A 19,681-nucleotide genomic window follows, 5' to 3' on the forward strand; every position below is an offset into this window, starting at 1 on the left:
ACACACACACACACACACACACACACACACACACACACACACACACAGAGCTAGCCTCTGCCTGTGTTTAATCAGCACTCTCCCAAGATGCTGGAGAAATACCTCATTCCATTTGGGTGAATTTGAGTCAGCTTCCACTTTGACCTCTTGGCTACTAGCCTTTGCCTACCCCAGCTGGAATGCTTCCTTTTCTTCCCAGAGTCCAGTACTAGACCAAGAATGGGTTTCTAAAATGATTTTTATTTAGATATAGTGTAAAATAAGATATTTATTTAGGTAAGATAAAAATTAAAGAAAACAAAATTCAGAGAATAGATTTTGTACAGTGATAGAAGCACAGGAATTGTATCCCCAGATATACCTTATCAGGCCATTAATAGTTGCCATGAGTTTCTGGGATAAAGAGATGGCAGCATAGGGTAGGGAAAAGAATGTTGGATTAGACATTTGAGGACCTAGGATCCACTCCTGGCTCTGACACTTACTCCTTATGTGACTTTGGCCAGATTGATTATTATTTCTTTATCAGTAGGATGAAGAATTTGGACTAGGTCATCTCTGAGGTCCCTTCCAGCTCTAGATCTTTGATCAATATCCTCTTCTCCCAGCCTAGCCATTCCCTGTGCTGACCATGTGGTCCTGCTGCCTAACTTGAGAAAAAACCCAGCCAAGTCTTCCCAGGCATGCCAAGCCCCAACCCTGACTCTGCTTTTGGAGCTGGTGCCTTCCTCATTCCTCTGTTCAGCTTACAAGCTAGTACATACTTCCTCCCCCATTTCCCCATACTGTGCGTGCTTCACCCGGATTGACTGCCCCAGTTAGTCAGAGGCTTGTAGTAGCAGGCTGTAGTCTTAGGAGGGGGCCTGGGATCACTGAGAAGTTAATTGGCCTGCCCAGAGCCACAGTCTGTGTGTTTCAGACCACAGACGTGTGAGGCCATCATGCCTTTGTGCAAGAGTGATAGAGTCATGGGAATAATATCACCAATTCCGAGGAAGAGTCATCATATGATCTTTGGCAAGAAACTTATCTCTGGGTCTCAGTTTCCTCATCTTTTTTTCCCCCCATAAAGAAAGGCTAGAGCAGGTCATTCAGTAAGTGTTTATTCATCACCTACTAAGGGGCAGGCAGGTACCATGCTAAGTCCTGGGGTTACAAGTTAAACCCCGGATAGACAAAGAAGGTGGTTTGTGACAGTCCTTTCAGATCTAAATCTCTTGATTCATTGATCTTCACATCAAGTAGCAGTTTTAGATTCCTAACAGTAGACTAACTTCCTAATTCCTAACTAGATTCCTGGGACATTGAACCAGTTTTGCCACTAGTCACTTGTCTGTAGAGAGTACGCATCCATTTTGGATGAGTTCCAGGCAATAAAGATGGCTAATTTTGCTAATTTGATTCCTAGTGCATATACCTTGCAGAGAGAATAGGTTGGCTGCAAAATTTGTTTGAACTGGCAGAAATGTTCATTCTTGCAAGACTGAACCAGCCTCCACCACCCTTCTTTTCTGTTCAGGAATTTGGTATTTTTAATACTACTTTGCACAGTAGCCTCCTGTGTTTCTATGAAGCACTAGGGTCGCCTAGCAAGTGAAAGCCAGGTGGTAATTTGACCCGTCTTCCTCTTCCGAAAAGATCCAATGGAAATGGAGTGGATGTATTCATACAGGTCCTGGGTTTGAAGTTGGGTACAAAGCATTTTTGGTAGGCAAGTAATATTGTCTGTGAAAAGTGTCTCTTTCCTCTTTGGCACACTGGTGACATTTCCCCTAATGGGCTCCCCCTTGTGTCATTTTTGAGAACCCTGCTTGCATTTTTAATGCTCGCTAATAATCTGGGTAATATTTCATTTCTGAAAGTAGTGAAAATGGAAAAGCGGTAAGGAAGCTACTTAGTGCTGTGGGTGGGTACTCAAGCTTTCACCTGGGAACAGCCATCAGCACTTAATAGACCAATTGTTCAATATAAAGTGCCTCCCTGACAGAGGAAATCATTCTCTATGCCTCTTGACTAGTCCCAGCTTCCTTCCACCCTCTTTCTCTAGCTCTACTGGCTTTTGAATAATTTTTGGTTCCTTTTCCCCATTTAGGAGGGATGGGGCATCTTGGCTTTGTCAAATCAGTTTATTCCTTAACTGTACCAAGATGCATAGATTAGTAAGGATCTGTAGGGGGAAAATGGAGTTAAGTCTTGTATCAGAGATCTTATAATTGAGTGATGTATTTGAATTCCTCACCAATCTTCATTGATAACAAGAAGAGGGAATTTACCGTTCCAGGTACTTATATATGTAAGTCATATTCTTGGTTATAGTTTGGGGTTTGTTTGTTTTTTAAGTATTTGAAGCCCAAAGTGCTAAAGATCTTTCAGAGGGACTTTTTTTTTTCCTTAAAGAAGATATTTGCAGTTGTATTGAAACTCAAGGCCACAGTGAATGTGAAATATGCTTTGGGAGTGCAGCAGCCCCCTCTTCCTGTAGAGCTTTCTGACTGCCTGGATGGCCACATGAAAGAATTAGAATTGTTCTGCTCAGCCCAAGAGGGAAAACCTAGGACCAAGGGATACAGATTGAAGAAAGAGATTTTGGTTTTATGTAGGGCAACTTAGTTTTTCCTTTTTATTAGTCAGTAAACATTTATTAAGTGCCTACTATTTGCCAAGCCCTGTGCTTAAGCACTGAAGAAACAAAGAAAGCGATAAGACAATCCCTGCCCTCAAGGAGTTCACAATCTAATGGGGGGAAGACCACACATAAAAGGGAGCTGAAAAAGAGCTGGAAGAGAAGGGTGCCCAGCTTGGGGGCATGGTGAAGTCATGCCAGCTGGGTGAGAAGTGATCAGAGGAGGTGTGAGTCATGGAGCTGATTTCATCTTGCAGGAAGTTGAATTTGTGGAGATCGTGAAGTCCAGGAAAGCAGGTAGTGGGAAGCGCTGAACTGAATGCCCTGGGCACCCTCCATTTAAGGAGAGCCTAGGAGGAACTCTCCAATGTCCGCTTTCCACCTTCTCCAATCAGAGGGTCCTGAGGGGAGAGGAGGCAGGGGGTGCTGAGGAGGTGTGAGTTTCAGAGTTGATTTAATCTTAGAAAATGATGATTATTATGAATTTGACAAACATCAATAGAGAGAACCATTTCCTGTACAAGAAAAGAAAAAAAGGGAAACAAAAGCTGTAAATCACTTTTTCTTTTTCTGTGTTTCAGACTTAACTTAGGTTACCTAGAGTTTCTATGCCCCTTCTAAATTTCTGTTCAGTTTTAAAATGATTCATCAGCACTGTTTTCTTATAGAACTAGATCACATACCTCCTCCCCATTACTCCCTTCTACCAAAAATAGAATGCTCTTGTAAAAAATATGTAGAATCTCACAGAACAGATCCACATTTAGCTGTTTGTTTCCTTTAAAAAAATTTTTTCCTCAATTATATGTAAAAATAATGTTAACATTCTTTTCAAAAAAATTTTTGAGTTCCAAATTCTCTCCCTTTCTCCCTGCCCCCCCTTCTTGAGAAGGCAAGCAATTTGTTTTGATTATACATGTGCAGTCATGTTAAACATATTTCCATATTAGCCATGTTACAAAAGAAAACAAAAAGAAAAACAAAGGTTAAAGATCCTTTGTTCTGCATTCAGATTCTTATCGGTTCATCTTAAATTCTCCAGAATTGTCTTGAATTATTGTATTGCTAAGTCATTTACAGTTGATCATTGTACAATATTGCTGTTACTGTGTACACTATTATCCTGGTTCTGCTCACTTCATTTTGCATCAGTTCATATAAATCTTCCCAGGTTTTTCTGAAACTGTCCTGCTCATCATTTCTTGCAGCACAATACTATTCCATTGTAATCATATACCAAAACTTGTTCGACCATTCCCCAACTGATAGGTATCCCTTCAGTTTCCAGTGTTTTTTTATATATAGATCCTTTTCCTTTTTTTTTTCTTTTAAATCTAGTAATGGTATGGCTGGGTCAAAGGGTATGCACAGTTTTATAACCCTTCAGGTATAGTTTGAAATTGCTCTCCAGAATGGTTGGATCAGTTCACAACTCCACCAGCAGTGCATTAGTGTCCCAATTTTTCCAACATTTGGCATTTTTGTTTTCTGTCATGTTAGTTAGTCGGATAGGAGTGAGGTGGCATGTCAGAATTGTTTTAACTTGCATTTCTCTAATTAAATAGTAAGTTAGATAATTTTTTTCATGTGAGTATAGATAGCTTTAGTTTCTTCTGAAAATAGCCTGTTCATATCCTTTGACCGGTCCACTATATATTTGAGAGATGAGGAACTTTATTTGAGAAACTTGCTGTAAAATTTTTTTCCAGTTTTTCTGCTTTCCTTCTAATCTTGGCTGCATTGGGGTTTTTTTGTTCAAAATCTTTTTAATTTAATGTAATAAAAAATATCCATTTTATATCCTGTAATGGTTCCTATCTTTTTTTTTTTTAAGCAATCAGGATTAAGTAACTTGCTCAAGGTTATACGGCCAGTTATTTCTGGGTGTGGTGCTGAGTGTCTGAGCCCGGGATTCAATCTCCAGGTCATCCCAACACTGGAGCCAGTGCTCTTACGCGCTAAGCCACCTGGCCACCCCTTCCTATATTGTTTTGTCATAGATTCTTCCCTTATCCATAGATCTGGCAGGCAAAATTGCCCATGCTCCCCTGATTTGCTTATAATCACCCTTTTATCTTTAAATCATAATTCCCTGGAAGGTAAGACAGATTTCTGTATCCAACTGAGTGTGTATTTTATTCCCTCTTTGAGCCAGTTCTGATAAAAGTAAGGTTCAAGCATTGCCCACCACGCCTCATTTTCCCTCCACTATAAAAGGCCTTCCTTTTGCACTTCTTTTGTGAGAGGTACTTTTCCCCATTCTATCCTGCTTTCTTAACCTTCAATTTCATTTTTTTTTTAGATAATCATCCCATCATAGTCAACTCACACCTATGCTTTCTGTCTATGTACACTGTTTCCATCTGCCCTAATAGTGATAAAGTTCTTAGGAGTTAGAAATATCCTCTTTCCATGTAGGAATGTAAACGGTTTAACCTTATTGAATCTTTTATGATTTCTCTTTACCTTTTTATGTTTCTTTTGAGTTTTGTATTTGAAAGTCAGATTTCCTATTCAGCTCAGGTCTTTTCATCTTGAAAAGCTTGAAAGTCCTTTATTTCATTAAATGTCCATTTCCGTCTCTGCCCCCTCCAAAGGATTATACTCAGTTTTTCTGGGTAGGTGATTCTTGGTTATAATCTTTAGTTCCTTTGCCCTCCAGAATAACATATTCCAAGCCCCACCAGTCCTTTAAAGTAGAAGCAGCTAAATCGTATATTATACTGACTGTCACTTCATGGTTGCTTGCGGTCTATTTTCTTTGATGTGGGAGCTCTGGAATTTGGCATATACCTGGGAGTTTTCATTTTGGGATCTCTTTCAGGAGGTGATTGGTGTATTCCTTCTGTTTCTATTTTAATCTTTGGTTCTAGGATATCAGGGCAATTTTCCTTGATAATGTCTTGAAATAAGATGTCTAGACTATTTTTTTAAATCATGATTTTCAGGTAGTCTAATATTTTTAAAATTAGCTCTTCTTGATCTGTCTTCCAGGTTAGTTTTTTCCAATGAGATATTTTACATAGTCTTGTATTTTTTTTAATCTTTTAATTTTGCTTTATTGTTTCTTAATGTCTCCTGAAGTCATTAGCTTCCACTTTCCTAATTCTAATTTTTAAGGAATTATTTTTTTCAGTGAACTTTCGTACCTCCTTTTCCATTTGGCCAATTCTGTTTTTTAAGGTGTTGTTTTCTTCAGCGTGTGTGTGTGTGTACGTGCGCGTGTGCGTGCACCTCTTTTACCAAAGTATTGAGTCTTTTTGTGTTTTGTTTTGTTTTTTTGCATCATCATCATTTCTTTTCTCAGTTTTCCTTCTGCCTCTCTATTTGATTTTTAAAGACCACACATGGGTGTGGGATATTGCATATACTGGGCAGACACAGTTACTATGTTCATGTTTACTGAACTTTTCCCTCCTTTTATATAATATGTGTTACAAGAGATGGCTTATGTCAGATATAACATGATCCCTTATAAGAATAAAGGATAGAGGAAGGATATATTCAGAAAAGAATATAATGTAAAAATGAAAGACCGAAAATGGACCTAGTATTTGTAGTGATATAATTTATGTTCTGTGGCATAACACTACCAGCTTTCCTATACCAGATTATTCCCTTCTAAGGGAGCCTGGAAACATGTATTAGGAAAGAGTGGTGGTTTTCAGATAGAGATCCAGATCTGGCCTAGTGATTATGACCAGAATCACAAAGCAGAATGTCCATCTCTGCATCCCTTCCACTGCCTACCCAGCAGGTGGTCATACAGCCCTTGCTTTAAAGACCTCTAAGGAGTGGGGACTTGATGCTTCTTGAAACAATTGCTTCTACTCTCAGGCAACTTCTTTCTCCATGCCATTCCCTGGGAAGTCTTCATTTTCATCGTCTCCACCTGTTAAAATCCATTTTATCTTCTAATGCCCAATTCAAATGTTCCCTTCTCTGAGAAACCTTTCCTTAAATCCTTCTTGAGAAATACTATCTCACTTCTTTGACCTCTTGTAGCACTTTTCCCCTCTTTTTAAAAAAAATCCACTTATATTCTACCTTGTAGTACACATTTGTGTCAGTCTTGTTTCCCCTACTACATTGTAAGGCCATTGAAATCCAAGACCTTGCCTTTTTCTCTTCATACCTTCTTCAGTCCAAAACAGAGCCATGTCCATGATAGTGTTTAGTCAGAAAGAAGCTCTAGGTAGACACTCTTTGTCATGAGGTCCAGTGCTGGCTAGGCTGAGGAAATCCTTTATCTGCACTAGAGGAAGGGAGCTCGCTGCCCATGCCATAGATGCCGCCTGGACATGTTGGTACTCCTCTAAGCACTCAAAAGGCAGGGATCTGCTCAGACTCTGTGATCTTGGTGAGCTGCCAGTCCTGGTACAATTCCTTTCCATGAAGAACAGTTACAATGGAGAGCAAGCAGGAGGAGGAACTCTGATGCGAACAAAACTCACTTAAAATAGGTATTTGGAAGAGGGCTGAAGGGATAGAAAGGAGATTGCCAAGTTACAGCAGTTCATGTAGGTGAGCAGCACAGAGCCCAGAGGGCCTCCTGAGAGGATTTAGTCACATCTGGCAAGTGTTCTCTAGCATTTAGGGAACATATTGCTTATAAAAACCCCATGGGAAGAAAAAGAGGCCAATTGTAGCTTGTGTTCTGTCTCTGGCTTGCTGCTAAAGGTGAGAGGTTTCTTTGAAGAATGTCACCCAAAATAGAAATCCATTGTCTTATTTCTGTGCTCTTGAACACCTCTGACTTTCCTGATTTTGTTGGCAATATCACTTAACTCTTGGGTTTCAGCCCCAAATTGGGTCATTGGTCATCTTTCTCTTTTTCATGGGACCAGCAGGGAAGAAAAAAGCAGCCAAGGGTAGTCACGAGATTGTTCAGGAGCATATTTTTAAACTTATGCTCATCTGTTTGATTAAACACAGGGCTCTTTTTTGCTGGAGCTGATTTCATGCCCTTGAAGCAATTTGGTAGTAAAGGACCTTGCTACCAAGCCACTGATAGTCATAGGGTCATAGGATGGCAGAACTGGGAGGGCCCTTAGAACACAGAATGTCAGAACTGGAGGGGCCTCAGAATACAGAATGTCAGAGCTGGGAGGGCCCTCAGAACACAGAATGTCAGAGCTGGGAGGGCCCTTAGAACACAGAATGTCAGAGCTGGGAGGGCCCTTAGAACACAGAATGTCAGAGCTGGGAGGGCCCTTAGAACACAGAATGTCAGAACTAGAAGGGCCTTAGAACACAGAATGTCACAGCTGGGAGGGTCCTCAGAACACAGAATGTCAGAGATGGGAGGGGCCTCAGAACACATCATGTCAGGTGTGGGAGGGACCTTAGAACAGGTGAAGAAAGACTTTAAAAGTTATTTTATTCAACCATGCAGACTTCTAATGCCCCAACTGTGGTATTAAGAGAAAAGCCAAACCCTAATAATGCCCATTGGTGTTGCTTTCTGTGTTTCCAGCCACTTAATGATGCCTCCCCAAATCTTTTTGCTCTTCCCACTCCACCCCCCAGTCCTGTTCCCCATGTGTCTGTTGGCAGGAGTTGCTTAGAAATATTTCATGCCTGCTTCTGTTCCCACAAGAGCCACTCCTTGGGAACCATCCTCCTTCCCCAGGATTCCCCAGTGGCCTCTGGAAGTTGACTGCTTGGGTGTAAGGCCTGCCTCCTCCATGCTTTCTCAGCTGCACTGACATGTGGCCAGACCCTAGGGAGCTTATAGTAGAGAGAGGAAGGACTCAGTGGACAACAGTCTGTGCATGGCGGTGTTTTCTTGCCCTTTCTGAGAGAGCACTGGGGTGTTTGTCAAACAAGACTGCCCACTCACCACAGGTCAGTTTCTGGGCAAATTAATCATCTTACCTTTGAGGTTGGCAGGCCTGCATTCACTTGGTCGGTTGTAAGTCTTTTCACACATTTGTCCTTTCTAGTGACTCAGGTATTTTCCAGGCCTGAGGGCTCTGACTCAAAGAGGTTTTTGCCAAAGGGGCATTTAGAGTGGCTCTTCTCCACTTCTGTGTATTTACTTGCTTCTGGGACAGGCGTGGAAAACTTCCAAAGCCGCAGAGGTTGTTTAGAGCTTGGCAAAGACCCACCTCTGTTTTCAAGCTGGCTTTTGGCAAAGGAGGGAGCAGGCCAGCCTGGCTTGGGTCACATGGGCCATGCTGCCGGTGCTGCCAGGAGGGAAGGGTTTGGTATGTGTCCTGGGCTGGGTTGTTGTCTCATGGTCAGCCTAGTACCACAGGTATTGATGATACTTCACCATCGTGAGCCCCATGTGTTGTCTTTCCGTGTCTGCCAGCTGCTTCTGTGGAGATTCCTGAAGATGGAGAGGATAATGAGGGTGGGAAGAAGTCTCAGAGGCTGTGAATTTTGTTTGACCTGGGTTCTCATTCACCTAGTGTGTCTCAGACAACTCCCTTGCTTGTTTCTGTCCATAATAAACTTCTACTAAGACATAAAAGTGTTGGAATACGCACTGATGAAGGGAGCTCTTCATACCTGCCCTTACTAGGTCCTTTGTGTTCTTACCTTATAGGAGAGTTGTGAGAAAAGCACTTTGTAAGCCTTAAAGTGCTTTAGAAATGATTTTTTTTTTTGGTCTGCATTCTTGTCCGCTTCCTGATTTCATTTTAAGCCTCGCCTACTTCCATTTTCCAGGGGTGGTCACTTAAAGCCATGAATAGTAAATTAGTCCTTTTCTTTATTCTTTACAAGCCTTCTTATTTACTGAGCAAACTATCTTCTTCCCTTCATTCTGGAGGTGTTTTAACACTGAAATTAAGAGGAGAAAATTTCTTGGATCCTCATTACTTAGGAGAGATTGATCTCTCAATGTCAATTTGTGGTCTTAGGGAAAAACCTCTTAATGATGCCTGGGATTCCTAATAGAACTTTGCTTCACATTGCTCTCTACTTCTCCTTCTTGGTTTGGCTCCAGAATGAGTTGTCCTGCACACTCTAAGCATAAAACCACCTCAAAAGCCTCTTTCAGCAAGGGGAAGGGCAGCCCTGTGTGGCCTTTGATCACCCCTGGCTCCTTAGTAGACAAGACTCCCTCCCCTGCCTTGCACTTCAGAGCACTAACCACAGGCAGTTTTTAACATAACTGGTATATCCAAGAAGCAGAGTTTCATGTTGAAGAGCTTATTTGTAGATGTCTGGAGCCAGGAAAGTTTTCCAGGGTCATATAGGCAGCCTCTTTCCTAGTGATTAAAGGAGTTCTTAAAGGAAAGGGAAAGAGAGGGACTATTTTCCTGGGTCATCTGTTTCATGTGCCTTCTTTGAATCCATAGCAGAGAGGCTATGGGTTCCTCTAGGACCCTCTGCCAAGGAAACAATGGAAGTTGATTTTTCAGTGGTCAGGGTCACTGTTCTCTTCCACCGTCCCTTCCTCTCAGCATTTTTCACTTGCTAGAGAAGTCTTGAGAACTTCTCACTCATGAATATCTCCCACAGTAATGGAGGCAGCCTTTGGGGGCAGCAAAGAACTGAAAACAAAGTCAGTGCCCATCAGCAGGACAATGGCTAAACAAATTGTGGCCCATGAGTGTGAAGGTAGATCACGGCACCGTAAAAAAACAAGGGGGAACTTTACAAAGTAACATAAAATGAAATCAGTAGGACCAGGAGTCATGTGCACAGTGATGACTGCGATGTAAATGGAAAGAACAACAAACAGTGACCAAAACACATGAACCTGGGGTTGGTCCTGGAGAAGGCTCATCACCAAGCATTTACTGAGCACCTGCTATGTGCTCACCAGAGAGAGAAGGAAAGGCAAAGCTATGCCCTCTCCGTTTGTTGTTGAGAAGGTTGAGCGTTGCACATGATGTCAGTTTGGGTTGACGTGTTCGTTTTGTTGAATTGCTTTTTCTCTTCTTTTCTTTATTACAAGGGATGGCCCCCTGAAGAGGAGGAAGGGAGGGATGTATTCGAGAATGAAAGCAATGAAAAAACAAAAGAAAAATTATTTTTTAAAAGTGGAAGCACTGTGACTTAGGGAAAAGGACACTAGAATTTTAAGTCAGATTATAGGATTGTAGCTTCAGAGGAAGAAGGGACTTAGCATTTATATAGGGGAAGGGACTAAGCATTTATATAGTTCTTACTGTGTGCCAGGCATTGTGCTAAGTGCTTTACAGATATTATCTCATTTCATCCTCACAGCAACTCTGGGAAGGTAGGTGCTGTTATCCTCCATTTTGCAGATGAGGAAACTGAGGCAAAAGAGGTTAAGTGACTTGCCCAGGGTCATACAGCTAGTAAGTATCTGAGGCAAGACTTGAACTCAGGGCTTCCTGACTCCAAACCTGGCACTCTATCCACTGTGCCACCTAGCTGTTTAGACTTGCTGATCCCCCAAGGAATGACTGAAGTTGATTCTGTTAAGTGCATGAAAGATTATCCAGTAAGAGTCAGAGAAAGAATAAAAGAAGATATCACAAAGAAGAAGTTACCAAACTGTGTATAACCTTTTACCTAGTGACACCACTACTAGGCCTGTCACCCAAAGAAATTGAAGAAAGAAGAAGAAAACTGCTTTGTAGAAGAATATTTATAGTAACACTTTTCATGGTAGCAAAGAACTAGAAACTAAAGGGGTGTCCATCTGTTGGGGAATAGCTGAACAAGTTGTGGTATATGAATGTAATAGAATGTTATTATGCTGTAAACAGTTAGGAAACAGTTTCAAGGAAACCTGGAAATATTTGTCTGAACGGATGGCAGAGGGACGTTGGCAGAACCAGAGGAATAATTTATATACTAACAATAACACTGTAAAAATAAACTTTGAAAGACTTGACAACTGTGATCAGTGCAATGATCAAGCATGGTTTCAGAGGACTGCTAATGAACCATGCCACCCAGCTTATAACAGAAAGATCTAAGATTCAGTTTGCATGATGAAATATAAATTTTTGGACTTGACTAATACAGGAATTTGTTTTACTTGTCTATATTTATTCAAGTGGTTTGTTTATCTTTTTTATGGAGGTGACAAAAGAATGAAAGGGAGAAAAATGCTTATTGACTTAAAAACCAAAATGAGTTACATAATTTTAAAGTTGGGGGAGGGGGAAAGAAAAGCATATTATTAGCTGATGATCCCCTGCTCAAGAATACTGTCAACCTGATAGCAACAACCTAGAGACCATTAAGCACTCATTGGACTGGGCCCTGGGGATAGGAAGACAAAAATGAAATCCACTGCCCTAAAGGAGCCTACATTCTGTTGGAAAGACATATAGGACAGCAATAATAGTATCTATGTAGCGCCTACTAAGCGCCAGGCACTGTGCTTAACATTTTATGAATCTTATCTCCTTTGATCCTTACAACAACCCTGGGAGAGAGGTGCTATTATTATCCCCATTTTACAGAGGAGGAAACTGAGGCAGACAGAGGTGAAGTGACTTGCCCAGGGTCACACAGCTAGTGAGTGCCTGAGGTTGGATCTGAACTCACATCTTCCCGACTCCAGGCCCAGCGCTCTACCCACTGTGCCACCAGCTGCTCTACACATGTAAGTATATACAAACTAATTTATCAAGGGGGCACTAGCACTTGAGGGGAGTCAAGTCAAGGGACTAGGAGAGGATTCATGCAAAAAAAAATGGCTCTTGAGCTGAGTTTTGAAGAAAATGAGAGATTGTAAGAGGTGGAGGTGAAGAAGGAATGTATTTCAGGCTCAAGAGACAGCAATGAGAAACGCCTAGAACTTCACTGGAATCCAGATTCAAGGAAGCAATTAGTAAAAACCCATTGACTCAAATGGCTTTGTTCTAATGCCCCAAATGTAAGCAGTGAACACGATGTGAGATTCAAACACAGGGAAGCAAATTTGTCCTAGAACTTATGGGATGAAAACTATGGCTAGAACAGGGTACGGATGGATGTACTTCATTCAAAAGAAATAAGATGGGTAATAGAGGGGGAAGCACGCTCATACTGTTTGTAAGGAAACCCAGGAAGGAACCAGAGGAGGGGAAGTGTGCTGGAAGCATTTGGGCACCAGTTAAGACCACTGGAGCAGAAAGAGGGAATATGAGGATTTGAGAAACAGCACAAACCTAGCGTGATGTCATAATAATGGGAGATTTCATTTATCCAGACATCTGCTGGAAGTCTATGCTTATAGCAAAGCAGTTATTAACTTCTTACTTGCCTTAATGATGCTTACCTTAACTCATCCTTCCTAAAGTGGAAAAATCAACACAGGAAATCTATTCTGGATCTGTTTCCCTCGAAGAGGGAAGAATGGATTTTTGTGGTGGAAATGATGGGAACCTTAGGGGAGGAGTGACTCCTCCTAGAGTTTGTGCTGGAGAAGAAGAAATATATATACCTTCATATACACCCTAAATTTTGGAAGAGCAGATTTCAGAGGAATAGGATATATATTTCAAAGGAAAGGATACATAGATCCCATGGACATAAAATTTCCAGGATAAGTCAGCCCAAGATCAATGAGGAGACTCAGTTTGAAATTCTGAAAACATAAAAGGAAACAATTCCAATGAGGAGGGAAAACAGGAATTTTCTGGAAAGCTCAATGACCATCACAGTTGGAAGGTCCCTTCTGTCTCCCTGGGGGCTACCCCTTTGGGGTCCTTGCTTGGAGGATTGACTACAGTGGTTTCTGAGTCAGAGATCCTGCAATGAATTATAGGTGGAACAGAAAATAATCAAAGGTCCTTCCAACCCCTCTCACTGTCTTTTGTAGTCCTCAGCTACCCTCCTTGCTCCCACTGATGGTACTTTTCATCCCACCCCTCTATCAGGGTAGTAATTCCAGTGACTGCTGAGGCACACACAGCTTGAAATCAGTCAGCTACAGGTCAGGGCAAACAGATACCTCAGGCCTTCATTAGCCACTGCTATCATTCGTCTCTTCTTAGCAGCAGTTCCATCAAAGTCCATCAAAGGGAGAGAAGTCAGAGTCTTGAAATAATCAAAGGGGAGCCAGTGAAATGAAGAGATGGATGAGCGTGTGGCAAGAGTGTCTGATCAGCATAAACTCCGGAAGACAATTCTTCACTAACTCCCGAAGAGAACAGATAATGGCTACAAAGATTCTGAAAGTGGCCAAAAGGAGGAATCAACTGAAGTAGACCAGAGTACATAAATCAGGACCCCTTGATCTAGGAGTGCAGATTTGGGGGGCGGGGGAGAGAATGAGCAAACAGAACCTGAACTCAAAGGTTCTATGATACAGTAAGTCCTATTAGAGAAAAGATAGAAAAAATTTAGGAAAATGAGTGAGGTATAAAAAATGATTGACCTAGAAAACAGGGAATGGGGTCATAATCTAAGAATCATCAAACTTCCCACAAGACCATGCATAGGGAAAAAAATCAGTTGAACACCATATTTCAAGAATTCATCAAAGAAAATTACCCACAAGTGTTGGAACCAGGAGGCAAAGTGCAAATTGACAGATTCCATAGGTGTACCATCTGTAGAAATAGTGAAGTAAGCAGGGGGCTGAATTATGGAGAAGGAAAGGAAGGGTTGAGTTTGGGAGACATTCTCAAGTGGAGAGGAGAAGGAAGGGAAGAGAGGAAATACTTTAACAGGATTTGACAGAAGACAGAATAACCTGAATCATTATAGCCATGAACATGAATGGAATGAACTCATCTACTTGTGGTTTGCAAGAAACACTTCAAACAGCATGATTTGAGCAGTTAAAATGAGGGGCTGGAGGAGAATTTGTTGTCTTGTCGGATTCTTAAAAGGCTAAAGTAGCAGCCCCTTGATTCTCAGAGAAGGCAGCAAATGTAAAGCAAGATAAATAAATGGTTGCGACACAAGCAGGGCAGGTACAGTTAATCAGCAAACATTTATTAAGGCTCCACTCCATGCCAGGCACTGTGCTAAATAAAGTAAAAAAAACAAACCAGGGGCGGCCAGGTAGCACAACGAGTAAGAGCACCGGCTCCAGTGTTAAGAAGACCTGGAGATCGAATCCCGGGCTCAGACACTTACCGTGTTTCCCCGATAATAAGACCTATCCCGAAAATAAGCCCTCCCCTTACTGTGTAAGATTCCTCTAAAATAAGCCCTATTGAGATTGCTACTGTAGTGAAGGTGATCCCCTGCGCTACACACTACATTACGGTACCCTCTGTATGCACCGTTCCCCCCCTCCCCCCCGTGTGAACACACGCTGCGCTCCGAGCTGCATCCAATCAGAGCTGCAGCAGTGAGCGCGTCATCCTGTTCTTCCCTAGTGATTTGCTTGCTGGCGCCATTGAGAGCAGTGCCGTGGAGGAGAGCTGAGGCAGGACAACATAAGCCCTCTGGTGTTTTTCTTTCCAAAAAAACTAATAAGACAGTGTCTTATTATCGGGGAAACACAGTAGCACCCACCCAGAAACACCTGGCCGTGTAACCTTGAGCAAGTTACTTAACCCCAATTGCTTAGGGGCAGCCAGGTGGCTCAGCGAGTAAGAGCACCAGCTTCAGTGTCGGGATGACCTGGATCAAATCCGGGCTCAGATACTCAGCACCACACCCAGAAATAACTGGCCACAAAAAAAAAAAAAAAAACCAGAGTCCATACACTCAAAGAGTTTACAATCTGATGGAGGAAAGCAGCTCCCAAAAAGCAACAGAAGAGAGGCTCTGCCCTCCAATCAGAGGGGCTTCAGAAACTGGAGAGGTGTGAGTACCAAGAATGATAATGAAACTATTGATTTTAATTAGATATGTGCTGAATGTATACAGTATGTGTATATATATATATATATCATATACTATATATAAGTATATATCTTTTATACTATATATAAGATATAGTATCTAAGGATTTAAAAAGATCTAAGTTAATTGAATTACAGTAGGAAGACGTGAATAGTATGTTGGTTGTCAGGGATGTCAGTGTGTGTCTTTCTCAAACATAGCCAAAAGTGACAAAGAAATATAGAAACTAAGTTAAGGTCTAGAAACTAAGTTAAGGTCTAGAACAACTAGATCCAGTTTACCTTTGGCCATAGCTGAATAACAATCCTAAGGAGAATATTTTTTAAGCAGAGCACGTTTACAGAAGTTGACTGTGCTGAGGCACAAAGACACCACAAGTGCAGAAAGGCAGAGATATCAAATGCATTTTCCCCTCTATCACACAGTAACAGTTGGTATTAATACAGGGAATATGAACTAAAGTAGAACGCCATTGAAGAAAAATTGCAAACGATAAAGACCCACATAAAAGCACAGCTCCAGATTGTTGTAACACTCAGACAGCTCTGAGGTTTTACCTGAGAGCAAGCAAATTAGCAAAGATGAAAAAGACTAGGAAGTCAGTGTGAGGCCCTTGGGAAGAGTGGCGCAGTGACACGTGTCAGGGGAGCTACGGAGTGGGCCGGCTATTCTAAGTAGCAATTTGGCACAATAAAAGTGACCGAACCGACCAAACCTAGACCCTTTGATCATGAGGTATTTCTTGCAAGAAGGTAAAAAATGGAAAGAAAGGTCTAATATAATATCAAAGTAGTGATAGCAACACTTTTGTGGAAGCAAAAAACTGAAAAACCAAGTGGATGTCTGTTAATGGGGGGAGGGGGGGCGGCAGCTGAATAAATTCTGATATGTGAGTGCATATAGAATAGTCCCACGCATTAAAAATGTCAAATATAAGGAACCAAGAAAACCGTGGTGCAGAGTCATGTAAGCTGAATCAGAACAGCAGTATCTGTCGTCCATAGTGACAGCAGTGAGGCCTGGCTTGTAACTGGTAGACCAAGAATCAGGAGGTGAACGTGTTTTCTGCCTCTCAGTAAGGAGCCCCGGGGCTGCCAGGGCATGATGTCTCATCTACACCACCACATAAAATCATGGTGTTGGTTGGCTTTGCTTAGCTGCTTTTTGCTGTTTAGGGTTGGGCTCTTTTGTTTGCTCTTGTTAATGGTTTAATAATAGTTTAATTCTAGGGAGTATATTTAGAAATCATTATGATGTAAAAATAAAAGACATCAATAAAAGATTTTAAATAGTAAAATAAAACCAGAAAGTTAAAGACATGTAGAAGTGTAAAAACAGAAAGATTTTTGAGATGAATAAAATTTAGCCTCCTCCCCCCCATGACCAATAGGCCTATAATTAGCTAATCTGAATTTTTTTTTTAATTTAAATCACAAACCAAGAACCAGAGGATTTACCAAATCTTATAGCTCTAACCATAATAATCCTTAAAGAAGACAATTAGGAACTACTATGCCCGGTTATATACCAACAGAACTGAAAATATATAAATGAATATTTACAAAAATATTAAACTTCCATACTAACAACACAAACAGGTAATCCAAACTACCCAATCTCAGAAATAGAAATTAAGCAAGCCAGGGGCGGCTAAGTGGCACTGTGAATAGAGCACCCACCCTGGAGTCAGGAGGACCTGAGTTCAAATCCCATCCCAGACACAATACTAACCGTGTGACCTTGGGCAATTCACTTAACCCCAGTTGCCCTGCCTTCCCCCCTCCAAAAAGCAAAAAAGAAAAGAAAAATTAAACCGAGCCAAGCAAAAGACATATCCAGATCGATTTATAATTAAATTCCATTAGTCATTTAAAGAAAAGTTCTCCCCTCTGCTACATAATGTATTCACAAAATTAGAAGAAAGAACATACCTTCCCAAACTATTCCTTTGAGATGAATATGGTCCTAAGGCCCAGACTAGTAAAATGAAGTAGAGAATGAACACTATCGACCAGCATCAGTAATGGCTATTGCCTCAAAAATATTTAATCAACTATTAGCAAAGAGACTTTAATAATATATTCAAAAAATTATTTACTGGGACCAAATTGGATTTATATACCAGGAATACAGGGATGGCTCAACATGAGAAAAATTATAAACACAAACAAATCATGTTATTAGCAAAAACTAATAATCATATATTAATAGATTCAAGAAAAAACCCTTAACATGTAGCACTTCTTCATTTTAATAGTAAAAGGCTAAAAATAGAGAGGTAGCTCAATGGAACAGAATAGACAAAGAACAAAAACAGTGGAGTTCTATAGCAGTGTTCACTAACCTAGAAAACTTAAAATACTTAGAAGAGCCCCTGTTTGATGTGAAAAACAAACTACTGGAAGAAATTCATCCTAAACCGCCACCATGTACCATGTTCCACTATAACTGATATGTGAACTTAATATAATAATATTAATATTAAAGGTGCCATTAAAACATGAGAAGATAAGTAGATCAATATATTTTTCAAAGCAATGGGTAGGAGATGTTAGCTGAATAAGGAATAGAGGCTATTACAAAGGATAAAATGTATAACTTTGATTACATGAAATTAAAAAGCTTTTGCACAAACAAAATTAATGCATGTAGGATAAGGAGGAAAATGGTCAAATGAGGAAAAAAACCAACTTTGTATTGGATTTCTCCAAAAAGGGATTGGTGTCTAAGGTATCCAACAATTAACAGATATATGTATGTTCCAAAGTGGACTTTTAAAGTATTAAGGCTTAAAACTGCATTAAGACTTTTGGAATGTGGGGTGTGCGTGACAGACAGACACCCAAAGCTATTGCTTAAAACAGTATACAAGAGGTCAAAGGATAGAAACAAATAATTCCCAAAAGAGTTGCAAATTTTTAACAACTACATGAAAGAGTACTACAAATCACTAATAATAAGAGAAATGCAATCAAAACAACTCTTACCTCACACCCTAAAAATTGGCAAAGATGGGAAATGTCAGTTGGGGATGGGGTTGTGGGACGATAGGCACAGTCATAAACTCATCATTATGCAAGATGAAATCAGCCCCACAGCTCAGATCATTCCCACCTAGCTCTCATGACTTCATGATGCCCCTGACCATATAACATAACCTCCTTCTTCCTCACCTTTTAAGCTTCTTTTTATGTGTTGTTTCTTCCCCCCACCATTAGATTGTGAGCCTATCTTATGCCTTTCTCCATATCCCCTGCATTTAGCACAGTGCCTGGAATATAGTAGCCACTTAATAAATGCTTAGTGACTGACTTTGAGGGTAGTATCACTAAAATCTAGACAAAAGAGGTATCAAGGAAGAGAGAATGATTGACAGTATCAAAACATCACACAGGTCAAAAAGGATGAGAACTGAGAAAAGGTTGTTAGATTTGGCAATGAAGAGATCATTGGTAACTTTGGAGAAAGCAGTTTGGGTGGAATAACGAGACTGGCAGCCAGATTGTAGAGAGCTAAGAAGAATGAAAGGAGGTACCTTTTATAAATGGCCTTCTCAAGTCAGGAAAGGGAGTAGTGAGATCGACAATAGCAAGGGTTGATGGGTCAGGTGAGGGTGTTTTGAGGATGAGGGAGACATGGGCAGGTTTTTGGGTAGTAGGGAGGTAGCCAATACCAGGAAAGATTGAAAATTAGTGAAGAAGTAAAGAAGATAGAGGGGTTTTGATTCTATCCTCAAATATTTTTATGATTGGATAAAACCTGGCTTAAAACACTTAAACCCTCAGCCTCAGTTTCCTCATCTGTAAAATAAAGATATAATAGCTTCTGCCCCAGGTAGGTTGTGAGGTTACAATAAGATAATGTGTGTAAAGCATTCAGTTTTACTAACAAAACCCGAGAGGACAAGCCAGAAATATGAATTCCCTTCAGAATCATTACAAATATTTAAAATATTTGTGTGATAACCTGCTAACACAGGACTTTACATAAATACAGCTTAACCCTCTGTTCAGCAGACATTCTTAAGCTTTTTGGTGTCATGGACCTCTTTGACAGTCTGGTAAATTGAAGAGGTTATAGGAACAGAGGTACATGAATAAACTTTTGGTGGAGCTTTGAATTAGTCCAGTGGGTCTAAAAAATGATTGGCAGCTGTGAGAACCAATGATCATGTTCCTGGATGGATGATGCCTCAGAGGAGCCTAACAATTCAAAGAATGGCTCCATCTATAACCAAGTATTGGGAGCAGCATTCTGTATAGCTGTCAAACGGTTTGAAACAAAGTGGGTGCTGTTCACCTCCTTGAGTTAGGAGATGGCTTTACTGATTGTGGC

General features: G+C 40.8%; 1 protein-coding gene across 6 annotated transcripts in view; it reads left to right on the forward strand.

Moving 5' to 3' along the window:
* ZBTB17 (zinc finger and BTB domain containing 17) overlaps positions 1 to 19,681 on the forward strand; it is a 46,245-nt gene that overhangs the window by 13,177 nt on the left and 13,387 nt on the right. For 2 of the 6 annotated variants that reach the window (XM_069078903.1, XM_069078901.1), the window contains exon 2: positions 12,022 to 12,164. The exons of 3 other annotated variants lie outside the window; for them this stretch is intronic. The gene's annotated coding sequence lies outside the window, so the exon portion shown is untranslated. The remainder of the gene's footprint in view (positions 1 to 12,021; positions 12,165 to 19,681) is intronic. One more of the 6 variants, XM_069078902.1, reaches the window with a different exon arrangement.

This window comes from Petaurus breviceps, unplaced genomic scaffold, assembly GCF_028583685.1.
Source record: "Petaurus breviceps papuanus isolate PSGF00001 unplaced genomic scaffold, PetGlider_PUasm1.0 91041, whole genome shotgun sequence".
NCBI lineage: Eukaryota > Metazoa > Chordata > Mammalia > Diprotodontia > Petauridae > Petaurus > Petaurus breviceps.